Below are 19,315 nucleotides of genomic sequence, written 5' to 3' on the forward strand. Positions count from 1 at the left end.
TATAAGAAAATACATTTATTTCAGAAGAATAAATACATTTTTATTTTGATTTGTCTTACACAAATCTTCAAAGCCTCTTTTCCATTTTTATTGATTCAATGATATTGGGTTGGAAGCTTTGACAAGGCTGTATTGCATTCCATGACAGTATTTATTAAACTTTTCTTATTTCCCACCTTGGTGAGCACAAAGTTTCTTATTCTATAAAAAAAAGTAGATTTAATTGCTGTCCTTGGCACCATTGGACCTTCCACTCAACCTTTCATAAATCATTAGTGATTCATAAATGACCCTGTCTTTATGGTACAATTCTTTACCATTACACACCTTGTAAAATAAGAATATATAATAGAATATTCCCTGCAACCAGCGCAGCCAAACACTACTTTGTTAATAAGAAAGTCTACTGAAAGCCGTCATTTCCGGGAGTGTCGTTCTCCTGGGACCTTCATAGATCTCTCTGGTTCTTCCTGCTGACCTCCACACCTCTGCAGGAGCCCGAGTGATGGTCGGTGGTGTAGGTTGCAGGATGCGTGGATGATGGGTGATAACAAAGGGTTGGACTGATATTGGCAGGAAGTATAGAAGTTTCAGAATATAGGCAGAATGATGACTCATGTTACATCATTACATCTGCTAAGTGTGTGAAGGAACCTAAATATTTTGGTTAAGAGAGTTAGGCTTTTCCTCTGACTTCACTTGCTGCAAAGTTCATGATCCAAAATAATGTGGCCAGAGGCAGCCAACCAAGTAGAATTTTCAGAGAGGTCAGCGACCTTCATTCTTACCCCAGGTCAGGTTTCTTTTCCTGGCGTGATCATAAAAATATTTTTTTTTAAGTTTTTTTTTTTGGAGCCATTGGTGGAGTGGGCTGAGCATTCTTGACCACATTATTATGGCCATTGCTTACCCTTGTCTGCATTAGGAGGGCTACAGGGGGAGGGGGGCTCAGTGTGTCACTGATGTCTTTAGGGCCACCTCACAGAAGAAAGAAGAGGCCTAACATGAAATTTACCAAATTTTTGATTTTTAAGCCCCCGTTTGAAAATTCTACTGACCAGATTTTTCTTGGCTATCATTAGTTTATACATACAGGTCTTGTCCCTCCCCCAGCCAGTGATTGGACAATATAAAGAGAAGCAGCAGACTGATGAGTTCATCTTGCATTATGCTCAAACCCTATTAGCTTGCTCCTTACCCTACAGCAAAACTACCTGCCTTGTTGTGCTGCTCCTCCCTTTCCAAATATGAGCTTTGCTGTACAGGGACATTTACACTGCTTGTACTTAAAATATAAAAATATATAAATATAAAAATAAACTAAAAACAATATACACAAAGATTAATGATGTATTGGTTAGTTGAAAAGTTATATTATTTATATCCTATTGAAGTTCAGCTTGTTCTGGGTCAAACATTTAAAAAGTACTTGTTTTTGGATCAACACAACAACCAGGGCAGCGAGTACCGTATTTTTCGGACCATTAGACGCTCCGGACTATAGGACGCACCAGGTTTTCCGCACGGGAAAACAAGAAAAAAAAAATTCATTTGATATCCCCTGAGATCCAGCTTGCGGCACTTGTGCCCGCCCATGAAGGCGGCGCCGATCGGCATTCATCAAATCAATCGGCGCAGCCTTCATGGGCGGGCACAAGTGCCGCACGCTGGGACACAGGGGAACACAGAGGAGGAACACAGACACTGGCTGCTGTCAGCCTCTGTCTTTAAAATTCATTTGATATCCCCTGAGATCCAGCTTGCGGCACTTGTGCCCGCCCATGAAGGCGGCGCCGATCGGCATTCATCAAATCAATCGGCGCGGCCTTCGTGGGCAGGCACAAGTGCCGCACGCTGGAACACAGGAGGAAAACAGACAGAGGACCGGCGGGGACACAGGTAAGTAAAAAAATATGCCCCTGTACCTCTGCATTCGGACCATAAGACGCACCCTGATTTTCCCCCCACTTTAGGAGGAAAAAAAGTGCGTTTTATGGTCCGAAAAATACGGTATTTAAAAAGCAGTCTGTATTCCACACTGGGTTTTTTTTTCTTTGGATTTGGAGGGTGAATTGGGAAATTCCCAGGCCCCTCACCTTCTCCAGGGTTCCAAATGACAGATTGGTTTAGATTGTAAGCTCTTCGGGGCAGGGTCCTCTCCTACCCTTGTGTCATTTTTTGTATCTTTCTGTCATTTTCTTACCCTATTTAATGTACAGCGCTGCGTAATATGTTGGCGCTATATAAATACTGTTTAATTAAAAAAATAATGGCGGCGGGCGCAGGAAGCTGAATTGCTCTGCATTTGGGGCCCTGACTTTATATTTGCCCAGGGCCCCATTTTGTCTAAAACCACCCCCGTCTGTATATTTCTCACAGCACAAGTTTCCTTTGAGTCAAATTATAAGTTCATAAAGCAAAACCCAAATTAATTTGCAATAAGAAAGAAAAAAAAATATTTATTGAGATTTATGACCAATCATAGTCCTATCTCCAGGGGCCAGGATCATTTAAAGGGACAGGCAAGACACTATTTTCCCAAGGCAGGACAAGCAAGTCTGTAAGTACGATTCTGTTTCCAAGTCATACAAGAGATCTGCACGGTGTCAACAAGGATTATCCCGGAAAGCTATAAATGATGTAATTAAGTGCAGGCTCTGTGTAATTAAAAGCAAAAAATTAAACACGTTGGATCCAAACCCCATCGTAAATCTTGTGGCGGGCCCTTCCCATATGAAAAACATCTGCTGAAGGATCTGGATTTTTTTTTTCCTGTATCTTGGCGCGGAGCTGTGACTCTGTGTGTGCTGCAGGAATAGCTGGCAAGTTTATTGCATCCTCACTTTCCAATAACATTTAGTATAGCATGAAATGACCCGAATCCATGTACTGTACAGACCCAGCCGCCTATTAAAGAGGCCGGCCACCTATTATTTAATCTTTTTATATTTAATAAAAGTTATGGCCTATTTATTATTCATTTGCTGAATTGTTACTTTATTGCAAAAAAATGGGATCACTGCATATCAATGACGACTGGCCTATGCTGTCTATTATTGGCCATTATAAAGCTAAGTGGACAAAAAATGATGACCACCCGACCATCACCCCTAATTGTCTGTGTTGGATTTCGCGTCCCAAAATCAATATATTATTGTAAAGAACGGACTTACCCATCTTCTGAAGACACCCAGTTTGATTCCCAATCCTTTCTGATTTGAAATTCAATATTTTGGTGTCAGTTTGAGCACTCCGTTGCCCCTGGGGACTTTATTTGTTCAGAACTGTGCACACACCCCAGACTGGATTAAGTGACAAATCTACTGTAACTTTGGCCTTTATTATTTGAGGACAAATAAAAAATATGCACTCCTGAAGAAGCAGACCAGCTCTGCGAAACGCGTTTACTCCTTTTGTTCTCAGTACTTTTTGGTAAACATTTGGTAGAATTTTGTAGATGATTATTTGATTTTTGTGTCTATAAGAGATAAGATTTTGATAAGATTCTATGTTATATCAATAATTGTATCTATTTTTGTGACATTTTTAATTGTATGAATATGTAGGTGCCCTAAAAGTCCTTCTTTTTCCCTATATCTGAACCTTTTCTTGGTTTTGTATTAATTTCTTTACATCCTTCTGTTTGGGCTGTGGCACCATTATCTCCTTCTTGGAATAGGACACCTAAAACTATATATTAATGCATGTAATTTACCCCCACCCAACCGTTGCATCTCTAACAGTCTTCACTGTTCTCAAAAGGCTTTCCAAAAGATTTTCAAGTGTGCTTATTGGAATTTGTGGCCACAAGACCAAAACTGGTCTCTTTTTGGCAAAGAGTTAAATATAGTCCTTTATGCCAAGTCGAAGGTGATTTATGGGTGAATGGTGCAACCTCCTGGGGACATAGGTCACATATCCCAAAAAGACATGGGATTCAAGCAATGTTGGGTCACCACCACCCAATCATGGTGCAGGAGATTGGGTGTTGCGTCATCAGGAAGGCCTTCCATACACATAGAGCATACGTAAAGAGAGATCAGGCATCAGTGCCATGTGCCCTGAGGAGTCAACAAAGAAGACGGTGGTGCAGGACCACATGTGCAGTGGCAGGATGATGCAAAAGAAGAAGACATTCAGTGAAGTATGTAACTTTTTTGAACAATTCACATAAAAAAAGGTAATGCAAGTTCCATTTTAATTATAATAATGAGGAAAGGGAACTATCATTTTTTTAGTAGGAAATGGAGCTCCAGGAGCAACCTAATTAATCAAGGGTGGGACTGCATCTTCTCCTCCCTTCTAATACTTTGAATTTGAAGTTTCAGTCATAAAGAGGGAGTCTGAACGTTTGGTCTGTCTACAGTTTTCCTCTCATTGTACTCCGAGCTGCTGATGTAGAACCTCAAGATTAAAAAAAACTCCTGTGCATGTACTTGACTTTGTGCCAATCAAGATGGCCCAAACTCAGGGGCAGACAACGTGAATATAGGGTTGCTGATGAGGGAACACAAGGACATTGTTTTGCTGTACTGGAGTTGAGTATAGTTAAGCTTTAAAGTATATCTAAAGTCAGAATGATTTTTTTTTTTATTGTGTCCTGTTTGGGTTTTTACCACTGTTTTCCCATTGTTTAGATTTCCCAATTGAAATCCCTACTTACTGTTGTCACCACAACAACTGTCCATACTGGGGGATTTCTCCTTTTCCTGTTTTGGTCAAAATTGTGGATTATTTTTTAATTTTAGTCCACTTGAACACATAGAGAAGATGAATATCCTTAACACGGAGACTAACCTAGAACCAAAAGGACCAAGCCCAATACCAAACAGACCTTCCGCCATAAAGCTTCTGTAGAACCAGAAAGTCTTCCAGGACTAACTCGGTACCAAGTGATGCCAAATATTAAAACTTCTCATAGAAAATATCCAAAAGCCCTTTTATACTGTAGGATGATAAGAAGAAATTAAAACTATGAGGCCTTTCTCACGCTAGGATTCCACATCTAGGACATCTACAGGTTAAGTACGACTGTTTTTATCCTCCGCCCAATCTGCTTCCCATCAACGGTGAATCTTTTGATTGCCTTGACCTCCTCCTCTCACTCACTTGGCTGTATGTTTATCTATCCTGACAGTAATATCTCCCGAGGTCTCACTGGGAGATGTAGTGCTGGCCAGGACCCAAGTTCCACCTCCGCCTCTGGAGTGTCAGGGTACTTGTTCCGTTTATTGAATTTGACTAATAGAGGTAGTTAAGATGGACAGCTTGGCACGATTCGCTGCTCCTTCAGCCGGGGATGGTGTGAAACTGGCTTCTGTGGAAAGATGGTTGTTGCATATGTGCTAAATGCTGTAACACTTTACATGTTTATATCTTTAATCAATTTCTGATTTTGTCCCACATCTGCTGACAAGGTTTTAGCATTTAAGGCTGAACTCCAGCCCTACCTTCAGTAATGCACAGTTTACAGTGTTCTGCAATTGCTTACTCTGATTTCAGTGCACACAGTGAACTTCTCATAGAAGCAAATCAGACAGAACCAGTCATCATCTGGAAAAGTATTTTTCAACCATGGTTCCATAGAACCCTAGGAATCCTCCAAAGTTGCTGGGGGTTCATTGAGCAATGAGCAATCTGTGACTCTCGGATCAGTTGAAGTGACACCACTAATCTTCAAATGTGGGAATTTCCCATTGGCCAGCAATGTAAGAGGAATTCTTCCCATCGATCACCACACCAATATACTGTGGGCTGATATATATTACAGGTTCCCTAAGACCTGAGAGTTATTTCAAGGGTTCCCCCATGTAAAAAGGTCAAGAAAAGCTGAGCTACACTTTTTCCCAGCTGAACTGTTCCTAGCCCACTATTTTCAATTACTGGATTTCAGTTTTAGCCTTTAATCATGGAGACCCATCAGTAGACTTGAATTTTTTCCAGGGTGGTCTGCTGGCCTCAAGAAGCAATGACAGCCCCTCTAACCAGCTACAATTTGACTATTGGGCAACAAGAGGATGGGAAACAATGTGTACCTTGAATGGTAGTACACCTCAAAGCTCTTAACCTGCCAAAATGTTAGGGGGGCACAGTCATGCCAGGAAAGACTCTTACCCTCTAACATTGGCCGTAGAGTAACATTTACCCTAACCTTCTATCCAAGTGACAGCAGATCCAAAAATAGGAACAGTGGTTGTCACCTCGGTGGAAAAATATTTAGCAATAATAGCCTGGCAAATGTGATAACTCTCAAAATCCCCCCATAATCACCATATCATTCCTATATTTCGTTCTGTATCCCCACCATTACTTCTTCTCCCAAAAGGGGTCTCTAAATGGTCACAGACATGTTCCTTTAAAGATAAATAATATGTCGCAATTAGTTCTAAAAAATGTCACTTTAACATTGTGTACGGAAAGATTGGAAAGAAAACTTCTACGGCCACCAGTTATCCGCAGTAAAATGAGAATTCGATTGGCTGCTGTGGTCATCACAGGCAGTTCTATTTTCATACAATTTTATAAACAAGTCCTAGGTTCAGCCAACTGAGCCTGGACATTTTATTGTGGCAACCCCTTAGAGAATGGGACAGCGGGGAGGGTGTGGGCTGGAACGCACAATTTTCCTTCTTTGTCCTTGATTAATAAGAGGAGAGCAGTTTTTGGCCCTGTCCATAAATTGCTCTGCAGTGCTTAATTTTCCACAAGGCACTTTGCTAATTGTGTTGCAACCTACTTGGCTGTGACCCACAGGTTTGAGGCACTGGGAAAAGTGCTAAATTGATTAGGTAATTGTGTGTTGTGGACAGGCCTTCCTTTTTTTTTTCTTTTTCTCTGGCTTTACTGAGCAGTTTTAGAATGGAACACTGATTAAGAGAGAAGTAGAAATAGATGTCAGAATCTCACTAAAGGAACACTTTGTTGCAAAATAAAAACTCTACCCTATATGATTAAAAGTTTGAGGGCACCCCCGTAAATTATGAGTTCGGGTGTTGCCAGTTCAGAGTTCTGATTATGTTACAGAACAAAGACATAGAAAGTTGGGTTTTCACAGTTTGGTGGAGGCCATTTTCTGTTTCACCATGTACAAATCCAGCTCCATTGAGACGTGGTTTAATGAGTTTGGTGTTGAAGAACTGGAGTGATCTACCCCAAGGGTTTCTCAAACGACGTTCCTCCAGAGGTTGCTGGGGATTCCCGGAGCAATTAACAATTTCTGCCTCTCAGGTCAGTTTAAGTGACACTAATTATTTTTTGGTTATCTGTAAGGGTGACATTCTTCCCAATGGCCACCAGTGTAAGAAGCATTCTTCCTATTGACCACTGTACTAATGCCCTGTGAGTTTTGGATATAGTAATTATAGAAACAGTTCCCTAAAGACCTAAAAGTTATTTTAAGCATTCCACTATGTTAAAAACTTTGAGAAAGACTATGCCAAGGTTGAATTCTCTTCCTGATTGATTTCAATTGTCGTTCCCACCTGTAACCTCCCCTACTGATGCGTTTCACCCAATGGCAGGCTTTAATCTTAGAATTAGATTCTTGTGTCTAACTATTTATTCATTTGTAGGTTTTCCAAGTGGATCATGGATGAGGTCTATCCAATCTTTTCCCAATGGCCTGGATACCCGTGACAATGTAAAGTCTTGGATTTCATGTTGACCTTCATTCTTCAGCCAAGCACTGAACTTTCCATCTGGACGCATGCAGCTACGTTCATCCTGATAGGACATGCTGCATTTAAGAAACACTGGGCCTGATTTATTTAAGCTCTCCAAGGCTAGAGAGGATACACTTTTATCAGTGAAGCTGCGTGATCCAGTAAACATGGAATGGATCTGGTCCAGGATTGAAAACATTTGCTAACAAAAAGCAAATTACTTTTAAGAAATCAAGGTTTTTTGGATCAACCAGCTTCACTGTTGAAAGTGTATCCTCTCCAGCCTTGTAGAGTTTTAATAAATCAGGCCCATTGTGTATTGTAAAGAAGGCCATACTTTGCTTCAGTACTGCCATTTGCTTTGCCCAATAAAGTCACAGGGATGTTGTGGTGCGTTGAATGCGTTCTACAAGCCAAATAACCACTATTGCTATGGCATGGCCAGGTGAATCACCAATTTTAACCCCCGTCACAAGTGCCCAGTTAGTCAGCATTTGGGCAAAAAAGATTTAATGGTTGTGTCTTTGCCATCTTGGTTGCGTGTCTTACACGAAGGAATGAACAAATGAAGCCCAGAGGGAACGAGGACACGTAACAATCTTCACTGAAAAACTGCTTTACTTTTTATTAGTTCCTGTTATGATCCCATTGGGGGTTTTTTAATGACCAGTAAAATTGTACACTGTCACCCATCCAGAACATCCTTCGTATAATATATATCATGTGCTGGATCTATATAACACACATCAGATGGGTGAACATGTGTCAACTGCTCTTTATACCATCTGGGGAAAAAAATTCCAATTCAATCTATATAATGCATCACAGTGGCTGATCTATATGTTCTTTAAAGTGGACCTGTCATTTTCATAATGTAGGAAAGCTAATTAATGAGAAAAGCTTTCAGGTATTACCATTTATAGAGAGCCCAGAACCCCTATGGAGAAGGCTTTATTCTCCCTTTTTCTCCAGGAAGATGGCTTAATCCTCGTTCAGGCATCATCCAGGCTTAAGTTACATACACGCATCATATAATATTAGGGGACCACTGTAAACATGTCAGATTTTCACCAGAAATAAACACCACCATTCGTCTTGGGCCAAAATCTGACATGTCCACAGCAGTCCCCTCACATTGTTGATCAATCTGCCTTGGCGGTTCAATGAACAACCGTAGGGGTACTGTGACCCACCTTGGCAGATTAAGGAACGATAAATCATTTACAATTAGTGTTCACATATAGTTACACAAAAAATGAAGTAGAAGTATTGAAATCTTCATGAGTTCCAATGAGAGAAATCCAAAAGGAAGAAAGTGTTTCAGGAGAATGGCATAAACAGAATCAAAGATGTGGGCTGCGTATAAACAATGCACAGGATATTGTTTGTACCCATCGTGGATATTTCTTCCTTTTTGATTTCTCCCATTGGACCTCATAGAGTGTTACCCTTCCTTTTCCCTGGCTCCTTAATCTCTGAAAAATTGAGAATTATATCACAACATACTGTATGTCTCAACTTCCCCTGAGGAAGCCTTCTGGGCGAAACGTGTTAGGCTTTGAGACAATTCATGCTCTTCTTCTTCAACACAATTAAATTCTGCTGTTGGTATAAGACCTTTATTGGCAGGAGCTTTCTATGTTCAGCGCTTAAGTCCATTATCCCATCATAAGAAATGAATGGACAATCACTTTTTATGCTTTAGGAGATTTTTTGTTTAGTCCTTTGTTGTCCATTACCCTACCATATGTTTGTCTATAGCTAAGCATCTCTATAGTTTGAAATCCACCACCCTATTATTGACATTGTCTTTGGGTGGATGGACCATATACTCATATCCATTTGGATACTTTTTCTTCATTTTTATGTCGAACTCTGTGTGAACACTAATGATAATGATTTATTGACTACACAGTTTGCCAAAGAAAACCCTGCTGTTCTCTTCTCACTTACTTATGTTCATTCTAAGGGTAAAGCTGGTGTCTACACTCTTTACAAATCTTACACAGATCAGCTTCAGTTGTATCCTTCTACAAAGTTTCAATGTTGCAGAATAGTGGCCTAGGAAGAGGAGACTGAGGAAACGTTTAATTCTGCATGCAACAGACTGATGACATCATTACAGCCTAGACTAAGTCGTTGGACTGCTGCTGCCCCCTAAAGTCCTTTTTAATGTTCCATTTCAACAATCTTTGCACTTTGCACTTTGAAATTAGAGGGAGCATAGAACAAAAATGGATATCCCAAGATAAACTCTTCTGTCCATATATATGAGTGGTAACAATGACAATCCCCCCTTTCAGCTCCCACCCTGTCCTCACACAGATACAAAGCTATATACGTCAATGTATCATTGCTGTCAGACACCATTACATGTGACAGAGCGTTATTCAAGGAGGCAGCTGCTGGCTGCTGATCATGGCCGCTCATCCCCCCAGTAAGGTTTAGATTTTTAGTGTTATAAAATAGGTTTATCAATCTCTGAGTGCGATATGCCAAAAGACAAAAAAAAAATCTTTAGGTGGGGGACCTGCCAAGCGGCTTGTTGTCATTCCAAGAAATTAGGCATTTTGTTTGAAAAACAATAGAGTGGCGACAGAAAGTTGGATGAAATCGGAGTCTGGTCATTGCGGGACAGATTACACCACCTCGTGCCTTCACTCCATAGACTCTCCTCTAACAAGAGCCCAGACTCCGCCGATCATGCAATATTCCTGCAGAAATGTCTCTCTAGGAAAAAGGGAAAAAAACTGAATCTTCTTAAAGGGAGCCCGTCACTCAAAAAACCACTTGGTTACATGGCTCCGCCATGGCCATGGCCATGGTCAAGTCTGTTGGCCCTGACTTCATGCACTTCTCTAAAGTAAAACAATAAAAAAGCAATTGGGGGAAAATATGGGGCAGTTTTTGTATTCCTGGGCCTCCTAGTTTTTTAACTTTTTGTAATAATTTTATTTGGAATATCTCTCCAAATACCAGTGGTCTGCAAGAAAACGTTGGTGGTCCACAGAAAAATGTGGACATTATTTGCAATTTTTATGTTTTATTGATAATAAAACAGAAATAATATTGTAATAAATTCTTATATTCTGAATTACAATTTTCACCTTTATATTGAACTAAATTCACAAACTGTACTAGAGACAGAAAACTCTGTATTTACCATCCTGGGTTCATCTTCTCTAAAGTGGGCAAGATGAAAGATCCCAATGGAGAAATAACTAGGTCTTTAGTTAATTGGATTTGTATAGTGAAATGTTGAATAGTTCATATTTGGAAATTTAGAATTTGGTTCTGTAAACATTGGTAAGGAACATGGTTGCTTTGGGGAAGAGATTCACCCACAATTGATATTTTGGATATGGGGATGTTTGCATTGATATTTCAGAACTTGATAAGCCCTGCAGAAAGCAATGACCTTTATTTGCAAAAGGTGGGAAGACTGGCCTCCAGCCTGAATTTAACATCTTGGGTTCATCTTCTCTACAGTGGGCAAGATGGTGGCACCCATTGGAAGAATAACTAGATCTTGGGAGGCAGAAAGGAGCTCATTGTAATGTTTATCAGCTAAATAGTTCATATTTGGCAGCTGGTTCTGTAAACATTCTGTAAACAAGGTTGCCTTTAAGAAGAGATTCGCCCAAAATTGATATTTAGGATTTGGGGTTCCTAAATTAATATTTTAGAACATGATAAGCCTTGTAGAGAGCAACATCTTTGTCCTCCAGCCCATATTTGATTTGTGGTTCATCTTCTCTATATTGGACAAGATGGAGGCACCCAGTGGCGGAATAACTGGGTTTCGGTAGACAGCGTGGAGTTTTTGTTTCTTGAATTTACATACTGAACATTTTTCAGCTGAATAATTCATAGTTGGCAGCAGGGGCTGTAAACATTGGCAAAAAATGAGATTGATTTTAAAAAAGAAGTTAGCCCAAAATTTTTTTTTTTTATAATTTAAGTAGGCTAAAGTTTCGTTGGATCAGCTCAAAGGGGGCAAAATGGACTTGTAAGTAGGGGGTTTCTGATGGGGCCATGCCAGTAAAGACAACACAATTTGGGTGACTTCCCTGTGCCTACTGGAATCCTCTGCTCTTTGACACCTACCCTTCATGTACCCATGCTTGTTGTATATAAGGTCATGATTTTTCATTTTATTAGTATAACATCTTCTTATTTGTCCGAAGAAGAAACTTTTATCTTACAACTTTCCCGAAAGTTTGAACTTGCAAGCCAAGGTGTCGCTTTCAATGACTTTTCTTTATCTTTTTCATAATGTCTTTGGCTAGCATGCTACCACGTACTACCACTGCTGCCTTCATCAACAGCCTACTGGAAGGTATCCTTCAACCATTTATAGGCATTGGTATTTGAAGATCAGTCTCCCACCCTCTGACAAAATTTTAGTATGACAACACATGACCTACAAGAAGCACTGGGAAGTGAAAATGAGGTTGGTCACAATGGGTGGTTGCTGGAAGAGAAGGAACTTGACACAGGGGGAGGTAATTTTTATTGAATCTATTGCCACTGCTCTAATCTGCATGGAAGATTATGGTGGTCATACTTGTTATGGTGAAGGGAGAGTGCAATGGGGGCCACACTGGTAAGAAGGAGGATCGTGGTATTTCTTAATAACACCGATACATGGGCTCCCTGGCCATAGGGGTCACAATGTTTTGGGGGGCTGAATGCCCATCTCTAATTTGCTATGAGGACCCCATGATTTGTAGTTTCCAATAGATCCAACCCTTGCAAATATGGATAATTTAAAGGGCATAGTACCTCTCTTCCTCCCTCCTACATGCTACCAGTATTTGGTTATGTTTTAAGTCATTATATTCCCCAATAGAGGTAAATAAAAAGTTTAATGAATTTATCTTTCTGGCGGGTGCCTGCAGGGTGCTGTGGGGGAGATGGGTGGGGACAGCAGCCGGATCTGAGTAACTGAAAACATATTGGGAGAGACGCACGAGGCAGAAAAAGCAGCTGTCACTTTCCGTCAGCTTGGGGGGATAGAATATTAAACAGATGTTTATCATAAAACAAGCAGGATGGGGGCTCGGCACAGCGATACGGACTGGGAAGTAGAGCCAGTGGTATGGAGCAAGGGGTCATGGTTTATTTAATGACAATCCAATCAATAACAAATACAATGAATATTATTACAGAAGCCCATTTATTATATACAAATCACATAATCAATAGTAAATCAAAAGATTAAAGTGCAAAAAGGTAATTTTTTTATTTAATCTGCAAACGTTTGCCCTAGCTAACAGCCAACTGGAAGGTATCCAAAATGTATCTAAACCCAAAAACGTCAGATATTGCAGCTTGCCAGTCCTTAGATGAGGTGGCCACATTAGTTTTCTGCAGGCAAATACAATTTCTGCAAGTACAGAAAAGAACTGATTGATCCTTTCCTGATGGATCCTTTTTATCTTTGTACACCAAAAAAAACAAATCTCATTGAATCACCATGTATTGAAAAAGAACAAACATAGACTTGTATGACCATTTCATCTTTTTAGCCCCCCCTTTTCCCAAGGCCAGAGCAATTTTAACTATTTTACCCCTTCATCTGTATTCTCCATAATATTCCATAATACGTTGTTTTTTTTAACACCAGATTGGCTTTCTTTCACCAATATTGTTTTGAAAAAATATTTGATTTTTCTACTTATGCTATAGCCAAAATAATTTTTTCAACTTTGACCAGTATTAGTTTTAAAAACAAAATAGTTTTACTGTAATAAAAAGAAACATATTTTGCTCTCAAATTTCCTAAATTTTAAAACATATTGCCATAATAGTGCAAAGCATAGCAAAATGGAAAAAAGGAGTTTTATTTCCAAATTTGGACATTTTTTAATACACACTGAAAAAATAATAGAAAAGAAAACAATAAAAAATCTTGAAATTTATAAAAAAAAATAGCTAAGGGTAGAAGGGGAAGAAGGAGTTAATTAGGTATGTCCAAAAGTTAACTATAGGTTAAATAGACAAACATTAGTATTTAACATGTTAAGATTCTTTAAGGCCAGACTAGGTGAGGGTGCGGTGCGGTTACGGCTTCCTCATGCTTTATGGGAGATGCTACATAAAGTTTCTCCCCCACGGCAGCCCTATAGAAAATGAATGGGGGTGGCACCGAGTGTTTTAGTACTGCAGACAGCTGCATGCTGTCAAATCTGCAGACGTTGGTTCTTCAGGAACCAGCACTGCAATGGGAGCAGCTGGCAAGGTGTCAGCCACCGGGCGCTGCACGAGGTCGCTTGTTCCCAAGGCATGTCCGAACCTGTCCTAACTACAGTGGTGCCCATCAGCTGCTGTATGTGAAAGTTTGTAAATACATAAGAATATGTAACACTCTCTGCAATGGACTGTAGCAGAGATGAGTCAGTGTAGGGCGAACACACATGAGCTCATGCACTACCCCTATTTAAAAAGTTTAGATTTGAAATAAGGTTGGGGTATAATTGTTGCTTCCGAACATCCATGAGCTATGTCCATGGTGTAGACACTACATGTATCATGACAAGCTCACATAGGGAATTCATAGATGCAGTAGTGAGTATATGAGTACTGCCCAAATTTTCAAATATTAGTTCAATAAAAACCGCCACAGTGGTTGGGTCTGCCAAGTGGTTGGCACCTGGGAACTGCCACTGGTCTAAATATTTACCCCAATGCTTTCTTTCTTGATTCCTAAGTCTTCCATTTTGGCATCATAAAATGTATGAAACTCTGGCTTGCATTGGACTTCCAAGCAAACACATCTGGCCTTTAAAAATCAGTATCCAACCCCCCATCTTGCTAATATACAATGTTAGCATTCACTTATCAGCCAGATTTCTATTAAATTTTTCTTGAGAGATTTCTTGAGAGAAACATGGCGACAAAATCAAAGACTTGGTTTTACTGGAGATCTTATATAGTTATAACCCTCTGTATGGTAAGTTTACATGTAAATCAGTGTGGTGGGCTCATTCCATATATGACAACATGGTGGTCAGTTATCAGTACCAACAACCCCACCGTACAGCAGCACTGTTATAGCCATTAACACTTCTATTATTCTCTGATTGTATGTTGGAATGGCCATTGTCCCAGTAGGTTATATAGTTAGAGCTTTTAGCCTTTGAATTTACATGCAAACTGGTGTGATGGGTTCATGTGCCAACATGGTTGTCCGTCATTATCTATGTTCCCCACCCTACATTGTTCTCTCAGCAGTGTGCACATCAAAGCTCACTCTTTTCTTTTGTATTGCACCTCTCCACCATGTGTCTGCAATAGAAGTTTTTGAAACTCTCAACCCATTGTCTAATATGTGACCTCTCAGGATCAGGGATTGTGATTTGTAGGTGGTTTCATAGTGTAGTGGTTATCACGTCTGCTTTACACGCAGAAGGTCCTGGGTTCGATCCCCAGTGAAACCAATGTCTAGGTTTTTCTCACCATGTTTCTCTTAAGAAATCCTTCCTAAAAAAAAATCACTTTGAACAAAATTCTCATAGAAATCTGATTGATAATGGAAAATCATTGTGTATTAGAATTATGGAAGGAAGAATACAGAAAACCACAGGTTTCAATGGTTGAAATGTTTTAGGCAGCAGCTTGTTTCTGGATTATCTTTGGTTTCACTGGGCATCAAACCCAGGACCTCCTGCATGTGAAGGAGACATGATAACCACTACAGCAAAAGTCCCCAATACCGGGTACAAGTGAGCCATTTGTGGGCCACAGCCATCTGACAGGTGGGCCACGGCCATCTGACAGGTGGGCCACAGCTCTGGCCAGTGCACCCACCAGCGGGGTCAGGAGAAGGACCCTGCTGGGGGGGGCTCACCAGCCAGAGCCATAGACCACGTCTCCTGGAGACATCACAGGAGACAGGTGGGCTCCGACGTGATGGGGGATAGCGGATTCTGGCATCATGACGTCACGCTGAAGGAAGTTTCTTCCTCTTTGACAGGCGCATGAGCGGTCCACCAGAGTCTGTGCATTTAGTGGTCCGCGACATACAAAAGGTTACACTACTAAACCTACCCGTGAACTGCTAGCCATATGCATGCATTCCAAAATAGAATTAGGGAATGATGGAAGTGTTGATGGACTTAGGAGTGCTGGAGACATGTGGTAAGTTATCTATGTTGCAACAGTTGGGCCAATTGGTGCTGCAACTAGAATTTTAAACAGTCATCTCCATCTTTCCTTCAGGATAAGGCTTTATTTAAAGCTAAACTATACCTACAATTGGACAGGCCAAATTTCAAAAGAATTCAGGTTGGTAAGTGAAAACTATAATATATGTATATTGGAATATTGGTAAGAAGCTTGGTTTCACTGGGATCAAACCCTGGGCTTGCACCCATTGTCTGATTTGTGTCATTCAATTTATTCCAATTACATGGGTAATATAAACACACCATCAATGGTTTCATAGTGTAGTGGTTATCACGTCTGCTTTACACGCAGAAGGTCCTGGGTTCGATCCCCAGTGAAACCAAAGGTTTGATTTTAGTATCCGATGTGCCTATGAATTAAAGCATTGGGCCCATTTTTCTTCTGATCAATTTTGCAAGTGTTACGTATCAACCTGATTGAGAAACATGGCAAGAAAAAACAAAGTTCTGGTTTTACTGGGGACCAAATCCAGGACATTCTGTGTGTAAAGAAGACACAGTGACCACTACACTATGAAACCACCCATTAGTATATATACATGACCCATAGAATTGCAGTATATCAAAAACACAAAACAGAGAGTGAGAGTTTGGGGTTTGGTCCCCAGTGAACCCAATTTTCTAATATACAATGTTAGATTTCACTTCTAATCTGATTTCAGTTAGAATTTGCCCTGTCCAATTGTAGGTTTAGTTTAGCTTTAAATGAAGCCTTATTGCTGACAGAAACATGACTATTTAAAATTCGAACTGCAACACTAATTGGCCCAACAGTTGTAAAAACCAAAGCCTACCATATGTCTCCAGCACTGTCCACCAACACTTCCATCATTGGCATAATCATGGACCCAATATGTTATATAGTTAGAACCTTCTATTTGGTAGGTGTACACACAAATTGGTGTGATGATCTCAGTCCATATATGCCAACATGCCAGTCATAAGTACCTACACCCCCACCCTACATTGTCCTCTCTGCAGGGTGCACAATGATGCACCCTCCTCACCCATGGTGCATCTCCCCACCAGTGTCTACATTGCATTATCTGGAATTCTGCCATTCTATGTATCAGGGTTAGCAGCCCACGGGTTGGTTTCATGCTGTAGCGTCTTACTTACAAATACCAGTGAAACCAAAGTTTTCATATAGTATCCACGTGGATGACAACCAGCTTGTGGAAGGGCAGTACAATGTTGACTGTTTATCTATTTCCCATCTAGCTCCTGTGCATAGAAGCCGTACACTGATAAAACTAATAAAGATTGCTGTTGACAGTTCACATGAAATCGTAGATGATGATCAAATATAATCCAAAAGTACAAACCCAGAAACAAGTAGCCCAAAAGGGGGCATCCATGAAACCTGCGGCTTCCCATATTCTTCCCACCAATTTTCAAAAAAAAATTTTTTTTCACTTAATAACTTTATTTATACGAGAATTGTGAGTTTATATTGGGTCTAAAGGAATAATTTTTTGAGAGAAACATGGTGAGAAACATGGGGGAATCCTTGAAATAAGGTTTCTGGTCTTCAGGGAACCCCTACTATAATTACTATACCCACAGCTCACAGTATATTAGTGTGGTGGTTAATAGTCAGAATTCCTCTTACATTGCTGGCCATTGGGAAGATTGTCACTCTTACAGACAGCCAAAAAGATCATTGAGGTCACTTAAACCGACCTGAAAGGCACAAATTGAACCCCTAGCAATCTCTTGAGTAACCCCAGTTTAGAAACACTGCCCTAATGTATTAAAAACACACAATTGATATACTGTAGCAAAAACATCAAGTGGTTACTTCCTGGCTGTGTGACAACCTTGGCTGCCCCCATTGGTACAATGGAGAATGAGTGTAGACACACAAAAAAATGTATGTGTGTTCTTCAAAGGATTTTGAGGTAAAACATAACCACACATAAAATGAAAGACTGGAAAGTTGCAATATATATTTGATTTTGGGTTTAAATATTCTTTATGATGGTGGTGAGGCTTGCCTGATCCTGAGCACCCTAAGCAGGGTTGCCATATAAGGGTGGAACAAGGAGTACATCTGTCTTGATAAAACAAGCTTGACCTTTTCAATGCTGGAATGTTCAGACATGGAGGAGGGGCCCAGGAAGTTTATCCAGTATGGGTCCCAGAAATTTCCATTGGTGGTCCCAGCTTTACCTTGTCTATCTAAGCACACCAGGAAGGTCTCAAATACAACTAATAGAGGTATTCGGCGGGTGGTTCAACTGCTCCATCCTATTAAAAAGGTAAGTGTTTCCAACCCTAAACCAGGGGTCCCTATGGGCTGTGGCGCCGTGCAATAAATAAGTAAGCCAGCAGCCAAAACGGTGGCGCCCACCTGCCCAGGTCTAGATTGGTGTTGGCACATAAACGTTCCAGCTCTGCTATTCTAGGCAACCGGTGAATATTGTCACCCTCAGGCCTGTCATGACGCTACCCTTCCCAACGGGGCCCATGTCAAACCACAGACTGCGCTGAATTCATTCTCAGCCAAACGGGTTTCTAGAACAACACATAGAGCGTTATTTCTCATGACATCACAGCGCTCCTGACACCTCTCAAACTGTGATTTATTAAGTAAATCCCTTGCTAAGGGATTATTCCACTCGTCTTGTGCCAGGACACCTCATCAAATCAAAGTACTAACCATGTAGACATTGCAGGAACCAGGGCACTCCGCAGAGACACAAACACCATCGTTGTTGGCTCTGCGCGTCTGCATGATGGAGAACAAAGTCCAGATCCCCTAATGGGCTCTATTTATAAAGCAGTCAATCTGACATTCATTGAAACATTCTCTGGTGGAGAAATAATTACTGCCACTGAAACACATGGATCTGGAAGATTCTCCACCAGGAAATGTTTCTGCAAATGTCAGCTTACTGCTTTATAAATAGACCCCTATAGAAATGATAGAATGGGATAGAAATACTCATCTATATCATTGTTTCCTGATTTCTGTTGAATTCTGTATTCTATGCTGTGTTTTGCCATTCTGCCCACTTCTATCTGCAGGAAATGTGCACTGTCATGGAAAGTCATGGATTCCGAGTTAAATGTAGTCGTATTCCTGTCTGCAATCACATTCACTTGTAATGATGGATGAACTTGCACAGGTTTGGTTTGCTATATGTTAGGAACATTCATTGAACCTATTTGCTGTTCACCTAGGCAGGTAAATGCCGCCCATTATGAACATAATATCTGTTCAGAAGCCAGGTTGTTAATGTAAATAGCAGTGTTGCCCTTAGATTCACCAACCAACTACTCCAACAAATATCAGGCAGCAACCAATGGGAATGCTGGCTGCTTAGTACATTATAATTTGACAATGTGAGTGGTGGCCACTACTTATAATAATTGCATGTGATATATCCCTGATAATATAAATATAAAATTTACAGGACAACAAACGATTATTTGGGACTTTTAAGGCACCAGATTCTCAAT

The 19,315-nt window shown here is 40.4% G+C and overlaps 2 non-coding genes across 2 annotated transcripts; both read left to right on the forward strand.

Annotated features, from left to right (window-relative positions):
• The first annotated feature begins 15,030 nt into the window (after positions 1-15,030).
• Positions 15,031-15,103, forward strand: TRNAV-UAC (transfer RNA valine (anticodon UAC)). Its single transcript has one exon. It is a non-coding gene; the product is annotated as a tRNA-Val (tRNA).
• Positions 15,104-16,100: 997 nt separating this feature from the next.
• TRNAV-UAC (transfer RNA valine (anticodon UAC)) lies at positions 16,101-16,173 on the forward strand. The gene has a single exon. It is a non-coding gene; the product is annotated as a tRNA-Val (tRNA).
• Positions 16,174-19,315: the final 3,142 nt, after the last annotated feature.

This window comes from Pyxicephalus adspersus, chromosome 7 (assembly GCF_032062135.1).
Source record: "Pyxicephalus adspersus chromosome 7, UCB_Pads_2.0, whole genome shotgun sequence".
In the NCBI taxonomy this organism is placed as follows: domain Eukaryota; kingdom Metazoa; phylum Chordata; class Amphibia; order Anura; family Pyxicephalidae; genus Pyxicephalus; species Pyxicephalus adspersus.